Genomic DNA, 18293 nt, shown 5'->3' with positions numbered 1-18293 from the left:
TGGGTAGGCTGGCTATGGACAGGTGCCCCCTGCTGGGCAGACTGGTGGTAGGCAGATGCCCTATGCTGGGCGGATGAGGTCAGGCTTTGGATGAGTGCCTTCTACTAGGCTGACTATATCTAGGTGAGAGCCCTCTGCTGGGGTGGCTGCATCTTGGTGAAGAGCTTGTTAGCAGCTGCTGCACTGCAGCTGACAAGGACTGAGCTGCGTCTGAGGCATTTTGTCCTTTCTGCTTCAGATGGTCTGGTGGCTGCGAACTGAACACTGCGAACTGAACAGGGAAGCCACAGAATTACTGCAACAAAGGTATGTGTCAGTCTTCACTGGTAAAGAATGTTTTGCTGTATTTGTAAAAATCAGGGGTTTTAATTCAGGTGCAGGATTTGCTGCTTTCAACATCTAGAACTGCAAATTATTCATTGGGTGAGCTAGGGATCTCGGTGAGTATATGTTACATGAAATCAATGTTGAAACAAGTTTTTCTTGTAAAGCTTTTGGAAGAGCAGGTATTGTATCTGAAATTGCTTTAGGAACATCATAGTTAATGCAAGTCCTTATAGACATGGGCTGGTTAGAGGTCCAGCCCTCACTCAGGAAGGCAATGGTTGACTTCTGCATCCTGTTGTGGCTCCAGTCCAGGCAGAGCATGGGGAACACCACCTCCAGAGTGGCGCAGGATGGCAGGGCAAGGCTGGAACAAGGCTTGTCAATCTGGTATAGCTGAAGCAAGGCTTGATTGAACAGAGTGTAGGTAAGGCTGGAACCAAGACTTGAATTGGAATGAAGTGCAGGTAAGGCTGGAGCTTAGGAATAGCATACAGGTAAGACTGGAATTCAGGAACAGTGCACAGGTAAGACTGGAACTTAAGAACAGAGTACAGGTAAGACAGTGCAGGACAAGACAAGGACAACACAGAACATGAAACCTAAAATCCCGAAGGCAGCATTACAGGAAAGCCCCGAGGGTCAAGACAAGGAAAGGTCTAGATAGGCCACAAGATAAGACAAAACAGGAAGGCCCTTAGGCCACAAGGAAAGGGCTGAGGAGGTAGCAAGGCATGAATGGCTAGGGCAAGGAGTCAATGGAGACTCTATGCTGAAGCATTGAAGCAAGAGACAGACAGAATTAAGTAGGGCTAGCCCCTAGTGGAGGGGAGGCTGCACACAACCAGAGCTGTAACACCAAGCTCCTAGAAGCATTGCATTTTCCCCATCCACTAGTATGATCCGCTTCTACTACAATTGCAAATGCCTTCCTCTAACTACTGGGCTTCCAGAGACTGAATTAGGCTCTGCTATCAGTATGGCTATTCTTGGCACCTTGCCATTCATAGTAAGTGTTGAACTGTTCATCATTCTAATAAATATTGTTTAGTATTCAAAACAAAAACAAAAAATTCTTTGGTATCTGAAACTAGGAAAAAGGTTTAACTGGCTATCTAGGAATACAAGCTAAGAAACTGTATTCTAAGGGCATCACAGGATGAGTGTACCAGAAAGATGTCTAGGGATAGGTGTCCTAACTGGGAACATCCACAGAGTTAAGACTTACTTTATAAATCAGTCTGAGACTTCAGGAAGTAAGTGTTGCGCTGGAGGTGGATTCTTGGGCTGAGGTGGGGTTGATGCAACCCATAGGCAAGGACCTACGAGTCTCCACCATCAGCAAGTGGAGTGGGCTGAAACTAGAGGCCACTAGAGCTTCACCTATACCAGCCCACGTTCCCCTCGGGTTGAGCCTTTGGGTACCGGGTCTGGCAGGACTTAGGCGGGCCTTGAGATAGGTTATTGAAGATAGATGGTTCAGCCCAGAGACAGCAGGCAGCAGGTGGCGTACATCTATCCAAGACGGGTTATGGAACTGGAACCCAAGTACCAAGGAACAAGGAGAGACTGAGGGTGCTTGAGCAGAGGAAGGCCGAAGCCTTGTAAGTCCACGTCCAGAGGATAAAGGCAGAGGAGTCACTGTCAAAGTCGGATGGAAGCTGGCAGCCAGGGGAAACTGTAGCAAGCAATGTGGAACTCTGGACAAGAGAGAGTCTATAGCAAGGTTAGCCATTGCAATGGTCAGGGCGCGGAGAAGGCAGGCGTGGTCAGGCGTAGCAATGGTCAAGGCTCGGAGAAGGCAGGCGTGGTCAGGTGTGGCAATGGTCAAGGCTCGGAGAAGGCAGGCGTGGTTAGGCATAGCAGTGGTGAGGCTTGGAGAAGGCAGGCGTGTTCAGACGTAGCAGAGGTCAAGCTTGAAGAAGGCAGGTGAGGTCAGATGTAGCAGTGGTCAGGTGTAGCAGTGGTCAGGCTTGGAGAAGGCAGGCGAGGTCAGACGTAGCAGAGGTCAGGCTTGGAGAAGGCAGACAAGGTCAGGTGTAGCAATGGTCAAGGCATGGAGACGGCAGACATGGTCAGGCATAGCAGAGTCAAAGTCCATGAAGTCAATCCGAAGCAAGGAGCAGGGTAGGAATGAAGAGACAGGAACCAGGAACAACGAGGAATCAGGAACACAAGGCTGAGACGAATCTCTAGAGGCAACGAGCACTCGATTAACAGGGAACCGAGGAGACCTGTTGCAAAGGCAAAGCTTAGGAGCGCTGCTTGAGCTTAAGTACGCTGAGAGTGGTGACGTCAGCATCTGGGTCCGCGGCCAGGTTCCCACCGCGGGCCCTTTAAAAGGATCAAAGATGCGCGCACGGTGCAATCGGCAGCGTCTCTCTGCGGAGCAAGCGGAGGGGCCTATCCAGAGGAGGAATCCTGGCTGGAGGTCCCAGGCAACACGGCAGGACCGGGGACATTGGCAGGGGCCTGAGGTCTGAGCCGGTGGCCGACTGCCACCAGCGATGGAGAAGTGAGTGCTGAGGTCCGTCCGGGAAAGTGAGAGGGCCGCGCCACGGGCCTCCAGTGGGCGGCAAGCATAACAGTATGAAAAAGAAATAGATAAGTGGATTCAATTACCACAAAAAGTACTGGAAGGGCATAGGGAGAAAGTTCCCCCTATGTGTGTGAAATGAGACTGTTATTGTGTTTTACACTCATTATTGGACATTGTGTTAACTGGAGTGCACTGCTCTATAGTGTACTGCTTTGGACTTTGTTTTCCTCCCACCAGTTTTGCAACAAAGGCTTTTATTTTTAACAGAGCTGGTGTGAAGAGTGTTTCTTTGCATGACTGTACTGGTATACAGAAGAGACCCATAGAGGAGCAAAACCCTAAGGGCCTTGAAGAGACTGTCTTTTTCCCCCATGTGGGAACCCCAGAAGGTCATGAAGCCTTGTGTGCAGAAAACACCCAAGTGGGGTGATCAGGAATGTACCATTCTTAGAGCCTGATTTACTAGACTCCCCCTCCCCCCCAACCACCATGGACACAGAATAGAAGAAAAGCTCTTTGTATTAAAGGTTCTACCCCCTTAATTAAGGCAAAGGGTGCTTACATGTAGGAACAGCACTGTAGATAGGCATGCAACAGGGCACTATAAGCAGTCTATTGACAACTCTGAGCCAGAATCCAACCAGGTAGCCTGAACTCTGTGAGCAGCAACTCTGCCTGCTGAGCTTTATGAGGTCATGGACCATCACACTTGGTCTTGTGACATCATGGGTCTGAGAGGCCTCATACTGGCTTAAATAGAGCAGCAAGCGGCATGTGAGGAGTGCAGACAGCAGCTGTTATTACAGGCTGAAGCAGCTGCAAGGGCGGTGAGGCGTGAGGGCTCTCTTGTTGATTGTCCTTCGCATTTTGCTTTGATTTTCTCTCTCTCTTTCTCTGTCTTACATTAGCTGAAGCGCACTCTCTGTTTCCTCGTGTGACTGACTCTCATGGGCATGTGTCCACAGCTTCCTCGTACCACGTCGGGGCATGCAGCTACGCTCCTCTCCAAATCTGTGCTCCCCGTCCCACCAGCACAGGCAAGTAATCAGTGGAGGGGGTGGAAAGGCCTGTGGCGCATGCTCTGCCTCATCACTTTGGGTTTGCTCATGCAATGCCGGCAAGTGAGATAATGGAGACCGTCTCCTTGAGTCTCTCCCTGCTGCTGGGGGTGCTTTTTTGATTCTGCTCCCTCCCATCACCCCCCCCCCCCCCCCCCATTGTGGGCACAGTACACAAAGCTTATCCTGAGCTAGGGACATGATGGAGGACTGAAAATGCCCATTAGGGTAGTGACAGCAAAACCAGAGCTCCCTACAGCAAGGGCAAGTGTCACCCCTCCCCCACACCCACCATCCTGATCTTGTGTGTGGGCTCAGAAAGGAAGCCTATTTGTGTAAAGTAATATCCCTACATTTTGCTGAATCTGCTAATTTTTGTTTTTCTGCTGATTATGATGTTCAGGTGTTGAGAATGTTGGACAATTCAGCTAAGTATGCACCAGTAGTATGCACTTTAGTGATTATAAAACTGTATTTAATTTGATTTTTGCATTACAAGATTGTAATGTCAGTTCATTTTCGATGTGGGACTTGCAAACAAATGTCCATTTTGTTTCATTTTGCAGACAATATCAATCTGCTTGTATACAATGTAAAATTTGCAGTAATTTGAGCATATACCATCTCTACCCTTTTATGTAAAACACATTAAAATGCTTTCCCCCCCCATGGACACGAACGAGAAAAGAGCCTTAGGGGATGATGTAATAAGCTGTGCATTAAAACTGTATGCTGAAAGTCAGTGCACAGATACCTAACGCACAAGCTAAAATTTGAATTCCTAATGCATCAGAAGTTAAAAAAGTGTACCAAGCCTAAAATGTGCAAAAAATATGCTTAGTGTAGATGATTTGTAAATCACATTTTATGCACAGAAAACATAGGTTATGTGTTCAAAATATATTTTCTGCCCATAAGTCCTGAATAAAGGTCCCTGTACCAGAACTCCAATGTCTGCCCATAGACTAACATTAGTCCTGGAAACTTTACTCCATCTCCATGGCTGGCAGTGTGACTGCCTAGTACACCCTTCACATATGTATGTTTATATATAATATAATAACCCATATTTTGAGGGGGGATTGCAGTTCAAAAAATGTGTTTACCCATTAGATTGTTATTGGTGTTCAGTAACTCATGATTATTTTCATGAGTTTGACACAACATTTACTCAAGGAAGTGGACAGAAAATGTATATTTGTGCAAGGTTCTCTCAACCTAGCTTGATGGACTCTCTACCTGGGTAACATCAAACTAGGTTGAGAGAACATTGCCCAAATCTCATCTTGGAGTGAGTTTCCTCACTCCGTAGGTCATCAAATCTTCACAAGAGACCACTGTTCTGTTCGTACATCTCACGTTGAATGTCTAAGTGGCCCCTAACCCCCTACTCTAATACTTAAACCTCACCTCGAGTTACTAGGTGGGCCTCCCATAGGGATACAAATACCTGTCTAGGGAGGAGGCACTCTAGCAAGTCTCTCTCTCTCTCTCTCTCTCTCATACTGAAACAGGCCTACCATGTAGCCCAAATTCGGCTAATAGTGCAACTTGCATAGCTGATATCACAATTTGCAATACACATGCTTATTAGCATAAGGTACACCCTTTTTGGTATCGCATGCGATATTGGAAAATGAGGCCCATAGGGAGCTATGCTTCCTTCATCAGGCTAATGCTAATTAAAATAAGTATAATGTTGTTGCTCTTATTATTTATTGCATTCAATATATCACCTATAACATAGCCATTCAAGTGGTTTACAGACTGAAAAAATTGACATACATAACTTATAAACAGAAACAAAATAAGGAGTGTAAAAACCTTACTGGCTATATCTGATGTCCAGTATCTCTGAATTAGGCACCTGCCATAACTGTGGCTGTGCCTTAATTTAAAAACTGTTTTTAATATGATATCTTTGTTAATTTTATATATACAATCATTTTTATAATGTAAAAAAAATGTCATTTTTAGAATTGTTCAAATAAGTCTTGTGCTGTATTAAAGAACCCTCTCTCAAAACTATATATCAAATGGCAAGAAAACACTTATCTTAAACTGAAGAGAGCCACAGTCGCTTTAGACAATGTTTGTTTCCTGCCAGTTTCCAACTTCAGTTGGTGACATTGCCAGCATTTTGACAAAAAATGTCTGCTTCAGGGGCTAGAGAGAGCTTAAAAGATTATAAACAAAATAAATACTTTTTTGTTATCAAACAAATTATAGCTTTGCAATTTAAGATTTACTGTTTTGCAGGATTCTTCCCTAATACTGCCGCCATTTTTCAGCGTCTGACGGCGTCTGTTCACTTACGTGGTATTTTAAAGGAGCATGGGCCAATCACCGTGATACATCCGGGTAATATCACATAACTTTATTGAGTTGTTAATTCTTTTTATTTTTCTTTTACTGATTTTGGAAAATGGTTATTGAATGAATCATGTATAAAATAAGCAGATTGTAAGAACAGATGAATAAAGATGTTAAATTTAATAACATATAGACCAATCTATTTCTCTATTAAGGTCATGTGGGATGATAGTATTCCAGTTGTAAATAAAATATTGTTCCAATTGAAGTAATTGGAGCTCAAAGTCCCCATCTCTGTTGGATCATCGTAATTGTACCAAATTGGCTGCTTGAACCTCTTAAATGGTAGGCAATGCCTCTATCCAATGTGCCACTATGGATGTCTCTATTTTGTGGCATCATAAGCAACTTAAATGTTCTTGGATCTGCATCCTAAACATACTTGTTGTCTTCCTAATATTGACTGAACTTCAGGAACAACAAAGGGCATATACTACCCCCTCTGTGGTGCATGTGAGATGTTGGTGAAATTTAAAAGGTTTACGGTGTAGCAATGTAAGGGCCTGATTCATTAAGGCTTTTCACCCATTCTGTTTCTATGAGAAAAATGCTTAGTAAATTAGGTCCTAAGTTCTTTCCCCTGGAAGACCACCTTGCAAATGTTACACTGCCCACATGCAAAATATCCTACTAGAGAGGGCTCTGCTTCTGTGCTGTCCTGTGTGATGTATGCAGAATGGACCAATTGATCTTGGAGATTCCTAGCATTAGTCATGGCAAAAAAAAACACTTGCCAGTATTTCCTGATACTGACTTTTAATTTATTCATAATTGGTGTATAAGGTAAGACACAGACCAATTTTTGTTCTGTGACTCTAGCAGATGATTGAAACAATAGCTGACAGCTGACCCATTGGGCTCTTTTCTTGATGACATAGTCTGGATACCTTCATTCTACAAAGCAATGTTTCATAACTGTGGCTTGCATTTTGTATTCATGTACTGTAGAACAAAGATGTCGGAGCCTGAGAAATTATCCCACTGGAAGATTATCCCTAAGCTGTTTCGGGTGAAAGCTAGTAGAATGTAATTACGTATTACAGTCTGCCCCTTTAAGATGAATGCTAAACTCAAACCCACTACTTGGCAAGGATATTTGTATATCCAAAAATGCTACTGCTTCCTTACTGTAAGTCAAGGTTAATTATAAATTAACATCACAGGAATTTAACCAAGCTAGAATTTCATCAAACTCTTCAGTTGCTCCTCTCCATAGCATAAAAATATCCTCAATGAATTGCTTCAATAGATGAATATTTGACTTGAAAGGATATGAAAGCAACCATTTTCGTTCAAAATGCCCTACCTAGAGATTTGCTAAATCAGGGGCCATCGAGGCCCCCATTGCTGTTCCCTTTATCTATTGATAATACTCTGCATCAGAGATAAACAAGTTTTCTTGTAGTACAGTGGATGATAACTGTACCAAGAATTCATTTGGAATGCTGCTGTGCACTTCTCTTTGGTGGAGTGTATCGTTGACGATTTCCAATGCTTCCTTCTGAGGAATGTTGGTATATAATGCAGCTATGTCTATTGTGACCAGAATAAGATGCTCCCTGGGTCTCCTATATTTCTCTAAAATTGATATTATATGTGTTAAATCACAAACATATGCTGGAAGGTGAGGAATACATACTATCAAAAATTTGTCCACGAATTGAGACAGATGTCCCAACAAAGCTCCTTTTGCAGATCCTATGGTTTGACCCGGTGGATTTTGCAATTATTTTTGGACTTTAGGAACAGTGTAGAGAACCAGACAAACTGGATTAGCTACTTTCAAGAAGTGGAATTCTTTTTTGGTAATCCAACCTGCCTCTACAGCTGTTTCCAAATGCCCATCTATCCATTGCTTGATATTACTAGTGGGATCCTCAGATAGTTTCTGATAGAAGGTTTGATCTGACAATTGTCATACTATCTCATTCACATAGCCTTCAGTGTTCAATATCACTATGGCCCCTCCTTTATTAGCAGGTTTAATAATGATTGAACTATATTCTCTCAATTCTTGCAATGCCTGATGTGGTACCTTGGAGAGATTACTCCATTTTTCTGTGGACTCTCAGTGGGAAGAAATACATTCCCGTCTAACTAATTGTGCAAGGGTGGATATTGCTGCATCCATGGCTCCCGAGGGAACCTATTTAGAAGATTTAGAAACTACTGATGGATCAAAAGCTGTGGTTGTTCTGAAAAAAACTTCAACTGAAGTGTCCTAATAAATCTCTGTAGAGCTTTTTCACCTTCAAAAGTAGTATATGAATTAGTTGGTGCAAAAGATAACTCTTTAACAAGAAGGGAGAGTTGTGCTGAAGTAAGTACTTTCTTCGATAGGTTAATGATTGTGTCTCAAGTTTCTATTGGTAACATGGAAAGAACATTCATTGGTAACTGCTTTGCATGGGTCTCAGTTGTACTCTTCGATTGGAACCTAGGGTCCCTAATGTACTTCAATTGTTGCTCAATTGGTGGCCCTGATCCAAAAAAGATTGATTTCTTGAAGCTGATTAATCTAATGAAAAAAGCTTCCCGTGTGTCTGCCCGTATTGAAATCTCTTTCCCTGAGGAGTCATCAGATGACCCCTCAAAGGTGATTCTTTTCTTATGGTTTTTAGATATGTTGGAGGAGGACCAGGAATAAACATTCCCTCACTTATAGTCTGTTTCATCTCAAACAAATATTTGATAACTTCATTTGTTTGATTTCTTCCTGGAAGCTACCCATTTGTTTCTGAAAATCATTAATACTGCATGTATATTGATTCTCTTCTTCTTTTGTTGTAAGTCAAATAATGCCATTTCAATTTCTTCTTTCAATGAGAAAGACACTGTCTGTGCTTTTTCTATAATCAGGCTCATCAAATCCAATGAGCATTTATTCAGGATTTTATTCCAATTTTGGACAAAATCTTGATCCTCATTATACAAATGAGGCTGGTTCTGCATCCTAAGGTCCCTTGGGATCCTTTGTGCTCGGCTGTATTCAATGAGAGTTCCTACATGTGAATCTGTCTTTATACGTCATTTTTGAAGATCTATGATGGTTTTACACTGTGACTGAAATCCCTCCTTAGCTGATGTGAATACCGATGGTGCAGCTAACAATGGCCAGGATTAATCATTCCATGTAGAATGATGAACCCTGCACTACAGGGGGGCGAAGCAGGGGGCGGTCGAGCGATAGCCTGCAGCCGGCCGCACCACGGCAGTGCGGTTTCGCCTGCCACAGTGTGGCTGGCTGCAGGCTAACGCGGGCATAGCGCCACCATAAAAGATGGTGCTATCCCCTGTGCTACTGCCGGCGATAATGTTCGAAACATTATCGCCAGCAGCGGTGCCACCGCTGATTATCATAATTCCCTCACTAACTCCGCCCTAACTCCTCCCCTTCCCCTAATTTAAATCTTACCGCCGCGGCTTGGAAAATAACCCCCAATGCTTGTAAGCATGCTTCTGAAAATTAGAGAGTGTTGCCCATACTGTCTGATTCGCCATTTCAATAGAGGCTCTGAAATGCAGTATGTACTATCTACAAATAACAAAACTGCCTCTTGTTATGGATACTCCTTCAATGAATAAATCACAATAAACAGAAAGAAAATAAGGGGTGTAAATAACTTACTGGCTATATCTGATGTCTGGTTTCTCTGAATTAGGCACCTGCCATAACTTTGGCTGTGCCTTAACTTAATTTAAATACCATTTTAATATGATATCTATGTAGTAATTTTTATATGTATAATCTTTCATTTTTTTGTTTTTATAATGCAAATAAAATGTCAATTTTAGAATTGTTCAAATAACTCTTTTGCTGTATTAAAGCATCCTCTCTCAAAAGTATCTGTCAAACAGCAGGAAAACACTTATCTTAATTGAGGAGAGCCACAGCTGCTTTAGATAATGTTTGCTTCCTGCCCATTTCTAACTTCAATTGCCAGACACTGCCAGCATTTTGACAAAAAATATCTGCTTCAGGTGTTATGGGAGTCTCAGTTTAGTGGACCCTTGGGCCGACCTGCAGGAGACTGGGAGAAGATGGTCAATGTCTCTAGTATCTGGCAGGCCGGGAGGCAGATGTTCGGGCTGGACGTAGAGGTGCTCTTCACCCTGGAAGCTGGGGCTCCCCCCAGGAGGAGCCCGTAGGAGCCCAACCGCTGGGACTTAGGCGGCTTCACCCTTGGAAGCCAAAGCCCCCCCGGGAGGAGCCCAAAGGGGCCCGGCCGCTGGGACTTAGGCAGTGGTGGATCAGGACTGAGAACTGGAACCAGACTAGGACAGTAGGTCAGTACTGTAACGGGGCTCGGGTTCTGGAACCAGGCAGGCACTGTAGCAGGTAAACAGGAACCAGGCAGGCACTGTAGCAGGCAAGCAGGAACGGAGCAAATAACAAGGCAGGACGCTCCGCGGCACAGCGCAACAGGGATCCGGTAGGTAAGCCCGTTGCAAGGCAAAGACTGGGTGGCCGCGGCCGGCTTATCAAGGCCGCGGCGTCTGACGTCAGGAATTGGGTGGAGTCACCACTGTCGGGAAACGGCCTAGAAAAGCGCCCAAGTGGCGCACACACGCGCCTAGAGCAGGGCGTCCATGGAAGGCTTCCCGGCGGCGCAGCCCTCGCAGGGATGCCGCCGAACAGGCCAGGAACTAGGCCAACGAAAGCGGGAACAGGTCCAGGAACACGGAGGTAAGGGTCTGGTTACGGCGCTCACGGCCAGAACCGCAACATCAGTGGCTAAAGAGAGCTTAAAAGATTATAAACAAAATAAATACTTTTTTGTTACCAAACAAGATATAGCTTTGCAATTTAAGACTTACTGTATTGCAGGGTTCTTCCCTAATAAGGCTGCCACTTTCTCAGTGTCTGACAGTGTCTATTCACTTACATGGTCTTTTAAGGGAGCATGGGCCAATCGCTGTGATACATCCGGGTAATATCATAAAACTTTATTGAGTTGTTAATTCTTTTTCTTTTACCTGTTTTGGAAAATGCTTATTGAATGAATCATGTGTAATATGAGCAGATTGTAAGAATAGACGAATAAAGATGTTAAATTTAATAAAATATAGACCAATCTATTTCTCTATTAAGACCATGCAGGATGATAATATTCCACAAGTTGTAAATAAAATGTTGTTCCAGTTGAACTAATTGGAGATCAAAGTCCCTGCCTTTGGTGGATCGTTGTAATTGTACCAAACTGGCTTCCCGAACCTCTTCAATGGTATGCAATGCCTCTATCCATTGTACCACTATGGGTGCCTCTATTTTTGGAGTCATAAGCAACTTAGATGTTATTGAATCTGCATCCTAAACATGGGTGTTGCCTTCCTAATATAGACTAAACCATAGGGACACCAAAGGTCATATACCACCCCCTCCGTAGGCATATGAGATGTTGGCAAAATTGAAAAGGTGTACGTATAGCAATGTAAGTTCATGCCCCCGGAAGATCACCTTGCAAATGTTACACCACCCATGTGCAAAAAGGTACTTCTAGAGAGGGCTCCGGTTCTGTGTTTTCCTGTGCGGTATATGCAGAATGGATCAATTGATCTTGGAGATATCTAACCGCAATCATAGCAAAAAGAGGAGGTGTTTGAAAAATATCATGATCACTTAATACTTGCCAATATTTCCTGATACTGGCCTTCAATTTGTTTGTAGTTGGTGTTTATGGTAAGACACAGACCAATTTTTGATCTGTGTCTCTAGTAGATGATTTGAACAAGAGCTGACAATTGATCCATCAGGCTCTTTTATACACTTTCTTGATGACATTGTCTGGATACCCTCTTTCTACAAAGTGATGTTTCATAACTGTGGCTTGCCTTTTGTATTCGTCTTCAGTAGAACAAATACGTCGGAACCTAAGAAATTGTCCCACTAGAAGATTATCCCTCAGGTGTTTCGGGTGAAAGCTAGTATAATGTAATTTTTGACATACAAATATCCTTGTCAAGTAGTGGGTTTGAGTTTAGCATTCATCGTAAAGGTACAGACTGTAATACGTTATTACATTATACTAGCTTTCACCTGAAACACCTAAGGGATAATCTTTCAGTGGGACAATTTCTTAGGCTCCAACATCTTTGTTCTACAGTAGATGAATACAAAAAGCAAGCCACAGTTATGAAACATTGCTTTGTAGAAAGAGGGTATCCAAACAATCAGGCCGATTCAGTACGTTGCGCTCAGGGCGAGCGCACCATTAGCCCCCTTTTGGACGCTTGTTTTTGATGCGCTATTATTACCCCTTATTCAGAAAGGGGTAATAATGCATGTTGATGAGCCTATTAGTTAGTCCCGCTCGATACAGAAAGTAAAATGTGCAGCCAAGCTGCACATTTTACTCTCAGAAATTAACTCCTGCCAAAGGCAGGAGTTAATTTCGGCTGGCACCGGGAAAGTGTACAGAAAAGCAGAAAAAATTGCTTTTCTGTACACCTCCGACTTAATATCATAGCGATATTAAGTCGGAGGCCCCAAAAATAAAAAAAAAATAAAAAATCTTAAAAAAAAAAAATCTGCCCATGGCCGCGGGTTGGAAAATGGATGCTCAATTTTGCCAGCATCTGTTTTCCGAACCTATGGCTGTCAGCGGGTTTGACAACTGATGTTGGTAAAATTAAGCATCGGCTGTCAAACCCGCTGACAACCACAGCCTCCTTATTAGCGTAGGCCCTCATTTGCATACTGAATTGCATGCCCAGAAGAGTGACCCGGGCATGCATTGGGAAAGCGGGCGCTCACCTCAGAGCACCAGCTCTCCCGCGTGGTTTACTGAATCAGCCTGTATGTCATCAAGAAGGTGTATAAAACAGCCCAATGGGTCAACTGTCAGCTCTTGTTCCTATCTTCTACTAGAGACACAGATCAAAAATTGGTCTGTGTGTTTCCTTACATACCAACTATGAACAAATTAAAGGCCAGTATCAGGAAATACTGGCAAGTGTTAAGTGTTCATGATATTTTTCAAACACCTCCTCTTTTTGCCATAACTAGAACTAGGAATCTCCAAGCTCAATTGGTCCATTCTGCATACACAGGACAGGACAGACCTGGAGCCCTCTCTAGTAGGACATTTTGGATGTGAGCAGTGTAACATTTGCAAGGTGGTCTTCCAGGGGAAATAACTTACATTGCTACATTTTAAATCTTTTAAATTTCGCCAACATCTCACATGCACCACAGAGAGGGTGGTATATGCCCTTTGGTGTCCCTGTGGTTTAGTCTATATTGGGAAGACAACAAGAATGTTTAGGACACAGATTCAAGAACATCCAAGTTGTTTACGATGACAAAAAATAGAGGCTTGGATAGAGGCATCACATATCATTGAAGAGGTTCAGGCAGCCAGTTTGGTATAATTACGATGATCCACCAACGCATGGACTTTGATCTCCAACTAATTCAATTGGAACAATGCTTTATTTACAACTGGTGTACTGTCATCCCACATGGTCTTAATAGAGAAATAGATTGGTCTATATTTTATTAAATTTAACATCTTTATTCATCTATTCTTACAATCTGCTCATATTATGCATGATTTATTCAATACACTGAAATGTAGACCCAATATCTCATAACATGATAGTATATACACAAAGAAAATACATGTCATGTATAGATGTGGGTAGAGTTTACCTTCATACGATAGGACCTCGAGGTGGTTCCACTATCGTGTCTGTGAGCCAGCAGTGGCTTCTAATCATTAGGTAACTCTACCAGAATGGTTAAATATTGTTATAATCCACAAACGCTGCACTTATCTCATATTAACTCAGTCTGTCTCGAGCTGCCCGACACCACGGTGTTTCGGAGCTGCGGCTCCTTCTTCAAGGGCGGGACGTTTGAACGAGAAGCTGCTAAATTGTTGCAGAATGCTGTATAACATAAAAGACATACCATTACTTACATCCTGAATATTCGTGACTTATAAATGCCACTGAATGTGGTCACTATGCATCCGAGCTGATACATACATGCTGTTGCGGCGTTGTCGAAGACGTGGACTAGGCGTTAGTGTGGCGGTCAAGAATGCTCCGCTGAAAAAGATTTTTATGAATGCTCAAAGTGCTTGATCAGCCTTTTAATTGTGCTGCACGATGTTACCTCCAGTTTTATGATAGGCGGGTACTTACGGAGTTTGAAGCGGCTGGTTCTTGAGCGGCTGCTTTCACTAAGGCGAGAGCGGGCTTGCTGAACGCCATTTTTAAAGGATGCTGTCATGATGACGTGGGAGGGTGGTGCTGATGACGTGCAGCTGTGCTGACGCAATGAGTGGACAGTTGATGTCGGTAGTATTAGTTACGTCGCTGACAGGTTTCAGATCATCGTCATCCACTCTATTTTGTCATTTAATCCTTCCGGTTCCAGGGAACTGAGGCGGTAAATCCATTCATTTTCTTTGCGATTGAGAGTGTTATCTCTATCTCCCCCTCTCCATGCGGATCGAATATGTTCCAAAATTATCCATGTAAGATCTCCAAATGTGTGTCCTGAGTCGATGCAATGCTGCACCGTAGGAGCTTTCACATCCTTGATCAGAAGTTCCAACAGCAAAATCATATATACAAGATACCTCGGATATGCTGCGCAAATTGGCATTATTACAAACAGTCCCGGCAGACAGTTTCCTGGTCACCCTGGACATCGAGGCTCTTTACACCAACATACCCCAGAAAGAAGCCTTAATCCTCATTAAAGAGATTTTATCCAGAAGGACGCAACCGCATAGAATACCATCTCGATTTCTGTTCGACTTATCAGAGATCATACTTTGTCATAACTATTTTGCATTTGAAAAACAGTATTTTTTGCAGATTCATGGGGTTGCTATGGGGTCCCCGGTTGCCCCTGACTTGGCTAATCTCTTTGTTGCACAATTCGAAGAGGCCACGGTTTATCCCTCAAGATATTTCAGCTATGTCAAACAATGGACAAGGTATATAGACGACATATTTTTCGTCTGGACAGAAACAGAAGCCCTTCTATTACAATTCCACCAGTGGTTGAATCAGGCCCATCCCAATTTGAAATTCACAATCACATATCACAAAAGTTCGATATCATATTTGGATATCAATATCATCAAGACTGGATCGACTCTGCAGACCACTCTATACAGAAAACCGACAGACCGCAACAATTTATTACGTTTTGATAGTCATCACCCCAGAAGATTCAAGGAGGGTCTACCGGTGGGGCAGTTTTTCAGGATACGTAGACTTTGTTCAGAACCAGAAGACTTTCACACACAGGCACAGGCTTTGACCACACGGTTTCAGGGTCAGAGGCTATCCGAAACAGGTTATTAGACATGCATATAAACGAGCAACATTTTCAGATAGGACCAGTCTCCTCCAATATAAGACCAAACCAGATGCTCCAGATTTAATTTGTGTATTACCACACACACAACTCACCGCGCAAATAAGGAATGTACTTATAAAATATTGGCATGTCCTCAGTCCTTATCCAGAATTTACCAATCAGCCCATGTTCTCGTATTCAAGAGGCCGTAACATACGGCAGCATGTGATCAAGGCAGCACTACCGGAACTAGTGAAACCAGTCATCACCGGACAAACCGCCTGTGGCAAATGTATTTTTTGTCCACAAGCACATCTTGGCATCGTATGGCATCATCCTTGCACAGGACAGGCAGTAAAATTAAATGATGATGTAGATTGCAATACCGACTACGTCATCTATGCACTGCAGTGCCCCTGTCCCAAGATCTACATAGGAAGAACAACACGGAAAATCAGGATCAGGCTTACCGAGCACAAATGCCGTATTAATAACAAGGATGTGAAAGCTCCTACGGTGCAGCATTGCATCGACTCAGGACACACATTTGGAGATCTTACATGGATAATTTTGGAACATATTCGATCCGCATGGAGAGGGGGAGATAGAGATAACACTCTCAATCGCAAAGAAAATGAATGGATTTACCGCCTCAGTTCCCTGGAACCGGAAGGATTAAATGACAAAATAGAGTGGATGACGATGATCTGAAACCTGTCAGCGACGTAACTAATACTACCGACATCAACTGTCCACTCATTGCGTCAGCACAGCTGCACGTCATCAGCACCACCCTCCCACGTCATCATGACAGCATCCTTTAAAAATGGCGTTCAGCAAGCCCGCTCTCGCCTTAGTGAAAGCAGCCGCTCAAGAACCAGCCGCTTCAAACTCCGTAAGTACCCGCCTATCATAAAACTGGAGGTAACATCGTGCAGCACAATTAAAAGGCTGATCAAGCACTTTGAGCATTCATAAAAATCTTTTTCAGCGGAGCATTCTTGACCGCCACACTAACGCCTAGTCCACGTCTTCGACAACGCCGCAACAGCATGTATGTATCAGCTCGGATGCATAGTGACCACATTCAGTGGCATTTATAAGTCACGAATATTCAGGATGTAAGTAATGGTATGTCTTTTATGTTATACAGCATTCTGCAACAATTTAGCAGCTTCTCGTTCAAACGTCCCGCCCTTGAAGAAGGAGCCGCAGCTCCGAAACACCGTGGTGTCGGGCAGCTCGAGACAGACTGAGTTAATATGAGATAAGTGCAGCGTTTGTGGATTATAACAATATTTAACCATTCTGGTAGAGTTACCTAATGATTAGAAGCCACTGCTGGCTCACAGACACGATAGTGGAACCACCTCGAGGTCCTATCGTATGAAGGTAAACTCTACCCACATCTATACATGACATGTATTTTCTTTGTGTATATACTATCATGTTATGAGATATTGGGTCTACATTTCAGTGCAGTTACAATTATTCCCATCATGGCCACTACCGAGTGGAAAGATACTTTCAGCTACACGGCAGAACATGTGGCACAGATATCATTAGAAGCGTCTTTATTCTCAGATCCCATAGCAGTGCAACCTACCTCCACGGTTTTACTGGACGACTTGATCAAGCTACATAAGCGACGCATCAGAGCAGAGCTGCACGGCGCCACCCTGATAGAGTATATTAAACAGCAGCTAATCCCTAGGGGATTACGCATGAGAAAGGAACCGTTGATGTTCACAGAAAGAGAGGAATTTCTCACTAAATGGCATGCCATCCTTAATAAATGTTCCCTGGATCTTATGCTTCTAATAATTGAATATACGAAGCTCACAACCGAAGAGATCAACGCTGAATTAATAGTGATTCAGGACGAATACACACAAAGCACCACAATAGAAACAGCGGATGCAGCCATGGAAAAATTAAAATCCGATATGGACAAGTTTAAAATGGACATTAAGAGATACAAAATAAACAAATTTGACAGAGACAAGAAAGACTATGCAGAGGGTCACATATATTCGTGGCCAAGCAAAAGTGACAAAAAAGAAAAAAACAAAAAGGAACAGAAAAATCAAGAATCCCGCAAACCAAGAAGAGTAGCATTCTCTGGCACAGAAGATTCTTCTAGCGGATCTGATGAACTTAATAGAGTGGAGCAATCCACTTTTTTAGACCGAGGCAAACAAAAATCCAAACCGCCACGCGGTCAAACCAAAAGAAACAAAGCTACGCCAGAAGACGACGTACTATGGCACAAACCTTTCACCAGGTCACAGACGCAACAGAATCAGTTGTAGTCAATCTATCCAGCCATCCCCTCTCTAGGGAGGAGGAGACCGTACTTAATCGCGGTTTATCATTCGTTCCCACTAACATACATGATCCTTTTACTTGCCGCATTTCCTTGCATCGCTTTTTTCGTTCTCTCATGATCAAACATTATTTTCAGGATGTCCCAATGCAGATACCAGACGTTTCCATTCTTAGAAATAAATCAAAGTGGATTCCACCGGGCCCCATCAACGAACAAATTAAGGCGTATCAAACCCTAGTCTTGAGAGATATTGCACAGCTAGAAAAAAATAGCGCACATACTTTTTATAATATATCCAGAGAAGAACGCCAGGCCATGTTCACTCTCGCTACAAACCCGTCCATCATCATT

The 18293-nt window shown here is 43.2% G+C and overlaps 1 protein-coding gene across 1 annotated transcript in view; it reads left to right on the top strand.

Moving 5' to 3' along the window:
* Positions 1-294: 294 nt before the first annotated feature.
* Positions 295-18293, top strand: part of CAGE1 (cancer antigen 1) — a 176909-nt gene continuing 158910 nt past the window's right edge. The window contains exons 1-3 of the mRNA XM_029590619.1: positions 295-306; positions 3772-3900; positions 6181-6282. The gene's annotated coding sequence lies outside the window, so the exon portion shown is untranslated. The remainder of the gene's footprint in view (positions 307-3771; positions 3901-6180; positions 6283-18293) is intronic.

Source organism: Rhinatrema bivittatum, chromosome 2, assembly GCF_901001135.1.
Source record: "Rhinatrema bivittatum chromosome 2, aRhiBiv1.1, whole genome shotgun sequence".
Taxonomy (NCBI): domain Eukaryota; kingdom Metazoa; phylum Chordata; class Amphibia; order Gymnophiona; family Rhinatrematidae; genus Rhinatrema; species Rhinatrema bivittatum.
This window is presented reverse-complemented; position numbering and strand designations above follow the sequence as displayed.